The sequence below is a fragment of the Tursiops truncatus genome, chromosome X (assembly GCF_011762595.2).
Source record: "Tursiops truncatus isolate mTurTru1 chromosome X, mTurTru1.mat.Y, whole genome shotgun sequence".
NCBI classification, from domain to species: Eukaryota; Metazoa; Chordata; class Mammalia; order Artiodactyla; family Delphinidae; genus Tursiops; species Tursiops truncatus.
In genome coordinates, this window is record NC_047055.1 from 67887493 (window position 1) to 67900185 (window position 12693).

The 12693-nt window shown below is 35.1% G+C and overlaps 1 pseudogene; it reads right to left on the minus strand.

Moving 5' to 3' along the window:
* Positions 1–1628: 1628 nt before the first annotated feature.
* Positions 1629–12693, minus strand: part of LOC109549498 (dnaJ homolog subfamily B member 6-like) — a 94349-nt pseudogene continuing 83284 nt past the window's right edge.

Sequence of the window (12693 nt, forward strand, 5' to 3'; positions counted from 1 at the left end):
TATGATTTAAATCCTTTTAAAATTTATTAACACATGTTAATGGCTTAAGATACAATCTATCATGCACAATGTTCCAGGTTCCCTTGAGAATAATATTCTGATGAAATTGGGTGAAGTGTTCTATAGGTAACTATTAGGTCTGCTTGGTAATTAGGGATGTTCAAGTCTTCCATTTCCTTGCTGATCTTCCATCTACTTTTTCTATTATTGAAAGTAGGGTATTGACATATCCAACTCTTATGATTAAATTACCTATTTCTCCCTTCCATTCTCTCCATTTTTACTTTATATATTTTGGAGCTCTGTTGTGAGGTGCTCTGTTGTGAGGTGCTTAAATTATTATATTTTTTCCAGGGATTGATGATTTCATCATTATACAATGTCCTTTCTCAGGATTCCCTGGTGGTGCGGTGTTTAAGAATCCGCCTACCAATGCAGGGGACATAGGTTCGATCCCTGGTCCCGGAAGATTCCACATGCCATGGAGCAACTAGCCTGTGAGCCACAACTATGGAGCCTGCACGCCAGAACTACTGAAGCCTGTGTGCCCTAGAGCCCACACACCACAACTACTGAGCCCACGTGCTGCAACTACTGAAGCCTTTGCACTCTAGGGCCTGAGTGCTGCAACTACTGAAGCCCGTGAACCTAGAGCCCGTGCTCTGCAACAAGAGAAGCCACCGCAATGAGAAGCCCATGCCCCACAATGAAGAGTAGTCCCCGCTCACCGCAACTAGAGAAAGCCCGCATGCAGCAATGAAGACCCAATGCAGCCAAAAAAAATGTCCTTTCTCTCTAGTGACAATTTTATTTCAAAGTCTATTTTGTCTGATATTAGCATATGAACTTCAGCTCTCTTGTGAGTACTGTTTCCATACACTATATTTTTACTTTCAAACAATTTGTGTCATTAAAACTAAAGTATCTGTAGACAGCATTTAGTTGGATCATTTTTTAAAAAATCCATTCTGCCAATCTCTGCCTTTTAATTCGAGAGGTTAATCCACTTACATCTAATGTAATTATGGATAAGGAAGGACTTATTTGTAGCATTTGGATATTAATGTTCCATATCTTATGTCTTTTTGGTTTCTCCATACTTATTTTATTTCCTTTTTTAGTATTAAATAGATATTTTCTAGTGTATTATTTTCATTCCCTTATCATTTCTTTTACTATATCTTTTAGTCATTATCTTACTGGTTGCCTTAGGATTACAATTAACATCTTAATTTATAACAATCTAGTTCAGAGTAACACTGACATAATTTCAATAGTATACATTTTGCTTCTATATATCTCCATTCCTCTCCCAATCTGTATGCTTCTATTGCCACAGAATACATCTTTACATGCTGTGTTCCCATTAATGCAGATTTATAATTACTGCGTTTTGCAACTGTCTTTTAAATCATATAGGGAAAAAGGAGTTATAAGCCAAAAATACAATAATACTGGCTTTTACATTTACCTATTTAGTTACCTTTCCTGCTGTTCTTTATTTCTTCATGTCGAGTTGAGTTACTGTCTAGTATCCATATATTTCAAACTAAAGGACTCTCTTTAGCATTCATTGAAGGACAGGTCTGCTAGTAAAAAAAAACCCTCAGTTTTTGTAGATCTGGAAATGCCTTAATTTCTTTTTCATTTTTATTGTGGTAAAATATACATAAATTTTTATCATTTTAATCATTTGTAAGTAGCATTAAATATACAATGTTTTGTAAACATCACTACTAAATCAATACCCAAAACGTTTTCATCATCCCAACCAAACCCCCATACACATTAAACAAAAACCTGAGCTTCTAACCCCATCCCTTGCCCCCAGCCTCTGGTAATCTCTGTTCTACTTTCTGTCTCTATGAATTTGCCTATTCTAGGCATGTCATAAAAGTGAAAGGATACAATATTATATTTTCATCTGTATCTGGCTTATTTCACTAAGCATAATGTTTTCAAGGTTTACCCATGGTATATCCTATATCAAAATGTAATTCCTTTTTATGACAGAATGATATTCCATTGTATGAATATACCACATATAGTTTATCCATTCACCTGTTGATTGACACTTCGGTTGTTTCCACCTTTTGGTTATTGTGAATAATGCTGCTATGAAACTTGTTACAAATATCTGAGTTCCTGTTTTGAGTTCTTTCGGATATAAACCTAGGAGTGGAATTGCTGTGTCATTTGGTAGTTCTATACTGAACCTTTTGAAAAATTGCCAAACTGTTTTTCATAGCAATTACACCTTTTTACATTCCCACCAGAAATGCACAAGGATTCTCTCAGCAAAATGTTTTATAATTTTTGGTGTACTAGCCTTTTGCCTAAATTTATTACTGAGAATTTAATTCACAAATTAATTAAATTAATTAAGTTTTTACAGGTCCCACTCAGGAAGGAATGCATTAAACACATTCACATTTCCATTCTTTTTTTAAAGCAAATGACAAAGACCCAGCTTACCAGCTTTACTTTTTTAAACCTAAGCTTATAATTACATGTTTAAACAATTGTCAAAATGTACTAAGTTGCCAGCATTCATGCACAAGTAGAAAACATCCTCAATTTATATTAAATCAAAAGTGTGTTACCATTAATGTCTTTCACTATTAAATACTGAAAAAAATTGAATTTGTGTATGTGTGTGTGTGTGTGTAAGATTCATCCTGGCAATACTGACTTTACAGCTGACTGACACTACTTGGCTCATGTTTCAAACACAATGCAAAAGAAGGTCTTTGCAGCTGTTAGTGTACAAAAGAATCAAAGCCACCTTAGATTACATTTAATAGAAAAGCAATGTGCATATACAGATTTACAACAATTTTAAAGACAAAAAAATATGGAACTGTTATGTGGTCCCAACAATAAACTCGAAAGCATATGACAAATAGGGGCTCCAGTGAACTGTTTATAAATACTTTACATTAGGTACAGTTATACTAGAAGTTGAATTCATTTCAAATCTTCAACAAATGTTCCTATATTTATAGTTTAACATTTCAGTTAAATGCATGCAATTACTCCTTATCCAAGCATAGCTGCTGCTCCTTGCATTTTATTGTTAAGGACTTTAACTGGCCATCTTTTTCAACTTCTAATCTTTCTTCACCATTCTTGACAATTCTCTTTGTAGTGATTTTTCTGTCATTAATTAATTTAGTAGAAGTTAACATAGATTTGAAGTTGCCCATCCCACTACCACCAAATGACATGGAAGAGAATGAAGTGAGGCCCCCATGACGTAGTGAACTGAACAATGTAAATTTGGGTCAAAAGAAGAAAATCCACCTCCAAAAGACGGAAATCCACTTAAGGCAGAGAAAAATGACCCTGTGCCCCAGCTTTTGTTTCCATGGGGCCCCTGCAATGACCAAATATGTTCTCAAGTGGGTCTTCAAAGAGGCCAAATAAAAAAAGTCTCTTCCACCAAAATATTCCCTGAAGACATCTGGATTAAGGAATCTGAAGCCAAACTCAAATGGCCTGTCAAAATGACTTCCACCTCCATCATTTAATTGTTTTTTAGCATATCTGTCATAGATGTCCCATTTTTTTAATATGTGATAACACCTCAAACACCTCATATACCTTGGCTATTTGAATTTTCTCTCCCTTTTTCTTGTCAAGATTTTTATCTGGTTGCTATGCTGATGCCAGTTTCCAATAAGCCTTTTTAATATCCTTGGCTGAAGCATGTCTCTGCATGCATAGAACTTCATAGTAATCCACCATGTTTTAGCAAGCTGTTGGAAGGAATCCAAGGACGTGGAAGCGGGTGGATAGAAGCAGCAGTGATGGGGTGATGGCCTGGGTCTCCTGTTGACTCTGGCATGGCTGTGCTGGTCATGGAGGTGCAGACGGCAGCTTCCCAAGATTTCCTTTCTCTCCTTGGATTTAAACTCTTAGATATTATTATAAATGGAATTCCATTCTTAATTTCATTTTTAGATTGTTGGTGGTGTACAGAAATACATCTGATTTTTGTTTTCATTTGTACCCTGCAATTATGAAGAACTCGCTTTTTAGTTCTACTAGCTTTCTTGCAGATTCCTTTGGATTTTCTAAAGATTAGATCACATAATCTGTGAATAGAGGTAGCTTTACCCCTTCATTTCCAATGAGGATGCCCCTTTTCTTGTATAATAGCTATTGCTAGTACTTCCAGTAAGACATGAATGGCAAATGATGAAAGTGGGTATCCTTGCCTTGTTAGTGATCTTAGGGGTAAAATTTGCAGTCTTTCATCAATGAGTATGATGTTAACTGTGGGTTTTTCATAAATGTCCTGTATCATGTCGCAGAATTTTCCCTATATTCCCAGTTTTCAGAGTATTTATCAAGAAAGGATGTTGGATTTTGTCAAATGCCTTTCCTGCATAAATTGAGATGATCATGAGGGTTTTTTCCCTTTGCTCTATTCACATCATGTATTACATTGATTGCTTTCCTTATGTTGAACCACCCTTGCATTCCTGGAATAAATTTGCCTTGGACATGGTGAGTAATCCATTTAATATGCAACTGGATTTGGTTTTCTAATATTTTGTTGAGGACTTTTGCATCTATATTAATAAGGGATATTGATCTATAATTTTCTTCCTTGTTATGTCTTTATTTGGTTTTGTATCAGAGCAATGCTGTTCTCATCGAATGAGTTAGGAAGTACTTTAATTTTTTGAAAGAGTACTAAAAGTATTGTTTTTATCTCTTGTTTAAATGTTTGGCGGAAATCACCAAAATTAATTCAGGACTTAATTTTGTTGTCAGGTGTTATGTTAGTGATTCATTCTCTTTACTTGTTAGGTCTGTTGAGATTTTCTATTTCTTCTTGAGTCAGTTTAGGTGAATTGTGTATTTCAAGGAATTTATCCATTTCTTCTAAGTTATCTAATTTGCTGTACAATTTTTCATACTATTTTCTTACAATTAATTTAATTTTGTTAAGGTCAGTTGTTGTGTCACCACTTACATTTCTCATCTTAGTTATTTGTATGTACTCTCTCTCCCTGTTTTTTCTTAGTCTTACTAAACATTTGGTGATTTTGTTTATCTTTCCAAGGAACCGTCTTCTGATTTAATTAATTTTCTCTATTGTTTGCTTAGTCTCTATTTTATCACTACTTTGATCTTTATTATTTCCTTCTTTCTGTTACCTTTGGGATAGTTTCTTCTTCTTTTTCTGGTTCCTTCAGGTGTGAAGTTAGGTTACTGATCTGAGACCTTTATTCTTTTTAGATCTACATAATTACAGATATACATTTTCCTCTAACAACTGTTTTCACTGCATAGTATAATTTTAATGTGTTTTTATTTGCACTTGTCTCTAAGTATTTTCTAATTTCCATTACAATTTCTTCTTTGACCAATTGGCTGTTTGAGTGTGTTGTTTAATTTTAATATATTTGTGATTTTATTAGTTCCTTCTGTTGTTGATATCTAACTTCATCCTGTTGTGGTCAGTGAAGATACTTTGTACGATAACCATCTTTTTACATCTATTGAGACTTGTTTTGTAGCTTAAAATATACTCTGTCCTGGAGAAAGTTCCATGTGCATGTGAGAGAATGTGTAATCTGCTGTTGTTGTGTAGAATGTACTTTATATATGTCTGTTAGGTGTATTTGGTTCAGAGTTGTTCAAGTCCTCTAATTCCTTACTTATTTTCTGTTTGGTTGCTATTTCCATTATAGAAAGAGAAGTATTGAAGCCTCTCACTCTTATGAAGAACTACCTATTTCTTCCTTCAATTCTGTCCAGTTTCCTTCATATATTTTGAGGATCTGTTATTAGGTTTGTAAATGTTTACAATTGTTATGTCTTCTTGTTGAATTGAATATTTTATTAATATATAATTCCTCCACCTACTATAAACTTCTTGATTTAAAATCTACTTTATTTCATATTAGTATAGACACGCCTGATCTCTTTCAGTTACTATTTGCATGGAGTCTTCTTCACTGTCAATATATTTGTGTGTTAGATCTAAAATATGTCTGTTTTAAAAAATTTTTTTAACAAATTTATTTATTTATTTTTGGCTGCATTGGGTCTTCATTGCTGTGCATGGGCTTTCTCTAGTTGCGGCGAATGGGGGCTACTCTTCCCTGCGGTGTGTGTGTTTCTTATTGCGGTGGCTTCTCTTGCTGCAGAGCGCAGGCTCTAGAGCGCGGGCTCAGTAGTTGTGGCGCATGGGCCCAGTTGCTCTGCAGCATGTGGGATCTTCCTGGACCAGGGATCGAACCGTGTCCCCTGCATTGGCAGGTGGATTCTTAACCATTGTGCCACCAGGGAAGTCCCCATGAGTCTCTTTTAGATACAATATAGTTTGATCATGTTTTATCTATTCTGCCAAGCTATGTCTTTTGATTAAAGATTTTTTACATTCCAAGTAGTTATCAATCAGGAGGTACTTCTTCTGCCATTTTGCTATTTGTTTACTATATGCCTTATGGCATTTTTGTAACTCATTTCCTACCATTTTACTGACATCTTTTGTGTTTGGATGATTTTTTTTCTAGTGAAACATTTTGATTCCCTTCTTATTACTTTTAGTGTATATTCTATACATAGGTACTTTGTGGGTACACTGATCATTACATTTAGCACCTTAAAGTTATAACAGTCTAATTAGAATGTATACCACCCTTGAATGTAAGCTGGTGCAGCCACTATGGAAAACAGTATGGCGGTTCCTCAGAAAACTAAAAATAGAATTACCATATGATCCAGCAATCCCACTCCTGGGCATATAACCGGACAAAACTATAATTCAAAAAGATACATGCACCCCAATGTTCACAGCAGCACTATTAACAATAGCCAAAATATCAAAACAACCTAAATGTCTATTGACAGAAAATGGATAAAGAAGATGAGGTACATATAAACAACATATAAACTACTCAGCCATAAAAAAGAACAAAGTAATGCCATTTATGGCAACCTGGATGCAAACAGATATTATCATACTAAGTGAAGCAAGTCAGAAATAGAAAAATACCATATGATATCACTTATATGTGGAATCTGAAATACAGCACAAATGAACCTATCTACAAAACAGAAACACACTCACAGACCTAGAGATCAGACTTGTGGTTGCCAAGGGGGATGGGGGGAGGGAGAGGGATGGACTGGAAGTTTGGGGTTGGTAGATGCAAACTATTACATTTAGAATGGATAAACAAAACGGTCCTACTGTATAGCAAGGGGTACTATATCCAATGTCCTAGGATAAAACAAAATGGAAAAAAATATTTAAAAAAAGAATGTCTATATGTGTATAACTGAGTCACTTTGCTGTACAGCAGAGATTGGCACAACACTGTAAATCAGTTACACTTCAATTAAAAAACAAAAAAGAATGTATACCACCTTAACTTCAATATCATACAAAACCCCTGCTCCAGTAGAGCTCTGTCCTTCCCTCTTTCTATCATTGATGACATAGACTACACAGTTATAAATTGTGTGCCCAATAAATAGAATGATAATTCTAATGCATTTATCTTTTCAATCATGTAGAAAATAAAAATTGGCATTACACAATTTCCCATGTATTTATCTTTACCAGATATTTATTTCACTAATAATTACCGATGTTGAATATTTTTTCATGTGCCTGTTGGCTATCTGTATGTCTTCTTTGGAAAATGTCTATTCATTTCCTCTGTCCCCCTTTTTAATCAGGTTGTTTGCTTTTGTTTTTGAGTTCTATGAATTCTTTATATATTTTGGATATTAACCCCTTATTGGATATATGATTTGCAAATATCTTCTCCCATTCAGTAGGTTCTCTTTTTGTTTTGTTGATGATTTCCTTTGATAGGCAGAAACTATTTAGTTTAATGTAGTCTCATTTGTTTTTGTTTTGGTCCCCATGCCTGAGGAGACATATCCAGAAAGATAATGCTGCGACTGATTTCAAAGAGCATACTGCCTATGTTTTATTCTAGTTTTATGGTTCCAGTTCTTACATTCAAAGCTTACATACAATCCATTTTCAGGTGATTTTTCTTTATGGTGAAACAAGGTGATCGATCTAGTTTCATTTTTCTTTTTGCTTTGCATGTGACTGTCAAGTTTCCCCAACATCATTTACTGAAAAGAGTATTGTTTCTCCATTGTATGTTCTTTGCTACTTTATCATAAATTAATTGCCCACATATGTCTGAGTTTCTGCCAATACCATGCTGTTTTGATTACTATACCTTTGTAATATACTTTGAAACTAAAGAGTGTTACACCTCCAGATTTGATCTTTTTTCTCAGGGTTGCTTTGACTATTTGGGGTATTTTGTGGTTCCACATAAATTTTAGAATTTTTTTGTTCTATTTCTATGAAAAATGTCCTTAAGATTCAGACAGGAATTGCACTGAATGCATAGATTCTTTTAAATAATATGGACATTTAAACAATGTGAATTCTTCCAATCAATGAGCAGGAAATATCTTTCCATTTATTTGTGTCTTCTTCAACAATATCTTCTACTCTTCAGAGTCCAGGTATTTCACCTCGTTAAATTTGTTCCTGGGTGTATTATTCTTTTTGATACAACTATAAATGGGATAGTTTTCTTCACTTCTCTTTCTGACAGCTCATTATTACTGTATAGAAATTTAACAGATTTCTGTGTATTAATTTTCTGTTCTGCAACTTTACTGAATCCATCTCTTATTTATAATAGTTTTTTGGTAAAGTTTTTAGAGCTTGATGATCTGTCCTTTGATGAAATTGGGGTGCTAAAGTACCCTGCCATTATTGTATTGTCAAATTTCCCCTTTATATCTGTATTTGCTTTATATACTTAGGTACTCCTACATTGGATCCATAAATGTTAAAAAGTAAAATATACACTTCTTGTATTCATCCCTTTATCATAATATAATGCCCTTCTTTGTCTGTTGTTGAGACTTTGCTTTAAAGATTTTTCCTGATATTATTGGTACCACCCCTTTCTTAACATTTCCATCTGCATAAAATATCTTTTTCCATCCCTTCATTTTCAGTATGCATGTGTGTTTAGTTCTGAAGTGAGTCTCTTGTAAGCGTCATATAGATGGGTCTTGTTTTTTTTATCCAGCCACCCTATATCTTTTGATTGGAGCATTTAGTCCACTAACATTTAAAGTAATTATTGATAGGTATGTACTTATACCTGTTTTCTGATTATTTTTGTCAGTTTTCCCTGTTCTTTTCTTCTTCTTTTAGTTTCTCTCCATTTCGTTTGATGATTTCCTTTAGTAGTATGCTTGTGTTCATTTTTCTTATTGACAGTAACACAATAAAAGTGGGGGACTTTAACAACCCCCTTACATAAATGGATAGATAATCCAGACAAAAAATAAACAATAAAATACTGGGCTTAAATGACATATTAGACAAGTTGTACTTAATTGATATATATATAAAGCATTCCATCCGAAAGCAGCAGAATACACATTCTTTTCAAGTGTGCATGGAACATTCTCCAGGATAGATCACATGATAGGCCACAAAACAAGCCTCAGTAAATTTAAGAAAATTGGAATCATATCAAGCGTCTTTTTCCGACCACAATGCTATGAGACTAGACATCAACTACAAGAAAAAAACTGCAAAAAGCACAAACATGAGAAGGCAAAACCATATGGACTAAACAACCAATGGATCACTGAAGAAATCAAAATGGAAATTTAAAAAACTACCTACAGAAAAATGAAAATGAAAAGACAACAGTCCAAAACCTATGGGATACAACAAAAGCAGTTTTAAGAGAGAAGTTTATAGTGACACAAGCTTACCTCAGGAAACAAGAAAAATATCAAACAACATAAAATTATACCTAAAGGAACTAGAGAAAGAAAAACAAATAAAACCCAAAATTAGAAGTAAAGAAATCGGGACTTCCCTGGTGGAGCAGTGGCTGGGAATCTACCTGCCAATGCAGGGGACATGGGCTTGATCACTGGTCAGGGAAGATCCCACATGCCATGCAGCAACTAAGCCCATGTGCCACAACTACTGAGCCTGCATTCTAGAGCCTGTGAGCCACAACTACTGAGCCCGCATGCCACAACTACTGTAGCCCACGTGCCTAGAACCCAAGCTCCACAACAAGAGAAGCCACTGCAATGAGAAGCCTGCACACCACAATGAAGAGTAGCCCGCACTCACTGAACCTAGAGAAAGCCCACATGCAGCAACAAAGAACCAATGCAGCCAAAAATTAACTAATTAAAAAAAAGAAGTATGAGGTATCACCTCACACCAGTCAGAGTGGCCATCATCAAAAAAACTAGAAACAATAAATTCTGGAGAGGGTGTGGAGAACAGTGAACCCTCTTGCACTGTTGGTAGGAATGTAAATTGATACAGCCACTACGGAGAACAGTATGGAGGTTCCTTAAAAAAATAAAAATAGAACTACCATGTGACCCAGCAATCCCACTACTGGGCATATACCCTGAGAAAACCATAATTCAAAAAGAGCCATGTAAAAAAAATAAAAATAAAAAAAAAAAAAAAAAAAAAAAAAGAGCCATGTACCACAATGTTCATTGCAGCTCTATTTACAATAGCCAGGACATGGAAGCAACCTAAGTGTCCACTGACAGATGAATGGATAAAGAAGATGTGGCACATATATACAATGGAATATTACTCAGTCAGAAAAAGAAACGAAATTGAGTTATTTGTAGTGAGGTGGATGGACCTACAGTCTGTCGTACAGAGTGAAGTCAGAAAGAGAAAAACAAATATCATATGCTAACACATATATATGGAGTCTAAAAACAAACCAAAAAAAAAGGTTATGAAGAACCTAGGAGCAGGACAGGAATAAAGATGCAGATGAAGACAATGGACTTGAGGACACTGGGAGGGGGAAGGGTAAGCTGGGACGAAGTGAGAGAGTGGCATGGACTAATATATACTACCAAATATAAAATAGATAGCTAGTGGGAAGCAGCTGCATAGCACAGGGAGATCAGCTTGGTGCTTTGTGACCACCTAGAGGGGTGGGATGGGGGGTTGGGAGGGAGACGCAAGATGGAGGAGATATGGGGATATATGTATATGTATAGCTGATTCACTTTGTTATAAAGCAGAAACTAACATACCATTGTAAAGCAATTATACTCCAGTAAAGATGTTTAAAAAAAAAAGTAAAGAAATCATAAAGATCAGAGCAGAAATAAATGAAATAGAGACTAAAAAAATAGAAAAGATCAATGAAACTAAAAGCTGTTTTTTTTTAAGATAAACAAAATTGATAAACCTTTAGCCAGACTCATCAAGAAAAAAAGGAAGAGGGTCCAAATCAATAAAGTAAGAAATGAAAAAGGAGAAGTTACAACCGACACCACAGAAACACCAAGGATCAAAAGAGACTACTACAAACAACTATATGCCAATAAAATGAACAACCAAGAAGAAATGGACAAATTCTTAGAAATATACAATCTTCCAAGACTGAACCAGTAAGAAATACAAAATATGAACAGACCAGTTAGCAGTAATGAAACTGAATCAGTAATTTAAAAACTCACAACAAACAAAAGTCCAGGACCAGATGGCTGCACAGGTGAATTCTACCAAACAGTTAACTAAGTGTTAACACCTACACTTCTTAAAGTATTCCAAAAAACTGCAGATGAAGGAACACTTCAAAACTCATTCTATGAAGCCAGCATCACCCTGATACCAAAACGAGACAAAGGTATCACAAGAAAAAGAAAATTACAGACAAATATAACTAACCGACATAGATGTAAAAATCCTCAACAAAATATTAGCAAACCGAATCCAACAATACATTACAAGGATCACACACCATGACCAAGTGGGATTTATCCCAGGGATGCAAGGATTTTTCAACATCCACAAATCAATCAATGTGATACACCACATTAACAAATTGAAGAATAAAAACCATATGATTGGGCTTCCCTGGTGGCGCAGTGGTTGAGAGTCTGCCTGCCGATGCAGGGGACACGGGTTCGTGCCCCGGTCTGGGAGGATCCCACATGCTGTGGAGCGGCTGGGCCCATGAGCCATGGCTGCTGAGCCTGCGTGTCCAGAGCCTGTGCTCCACAACGGGAGAGGCCAGAGCAGTGAGAAGCCCGCATACTGCAAGAAAAAACAGAAAACAAAACAAAACAAAAAATCCATATGATTATATCAATTGATGCAAAAAAAGCTTTTAACAAAATTCAACATCCATTTAGGATAAAAACTATCCAGAATGTGGGCATACAAGGAACATACCTCAACATAATAAAGGCCATTTATGAGAAACCCACAGCAGACATCATACTCAACAGTGAAAATTTGAAAGCATTTTCTCTAAGACTGGGAACAAGACAAGGACACCCACTCTCACCACTTTTATTCACCATAGTATCAGAAGTCCTAGTCATAGCAATCAGACAAGAAAAAGAAATAAAAGGAATTCAAGTTACTATACTTTTCAAGTTTAAATATTCTATTTAGTTGCTCTTTATATAATTTCCATTTTTTTATTGATATTCTCACTTTGGTGAGACATTTTCTCATACTTTTCTTTAGTTTGTTAGATAATAGTTTCCTTTAGCTCTTTGAACACTTCAAAACTCATTCTATTAAACTCATTTAAAACAACCAACTTAAAGTCTTTGTCTAGAAATACATCATTTGTGCTTCCTCAAGCATGTTTGCAT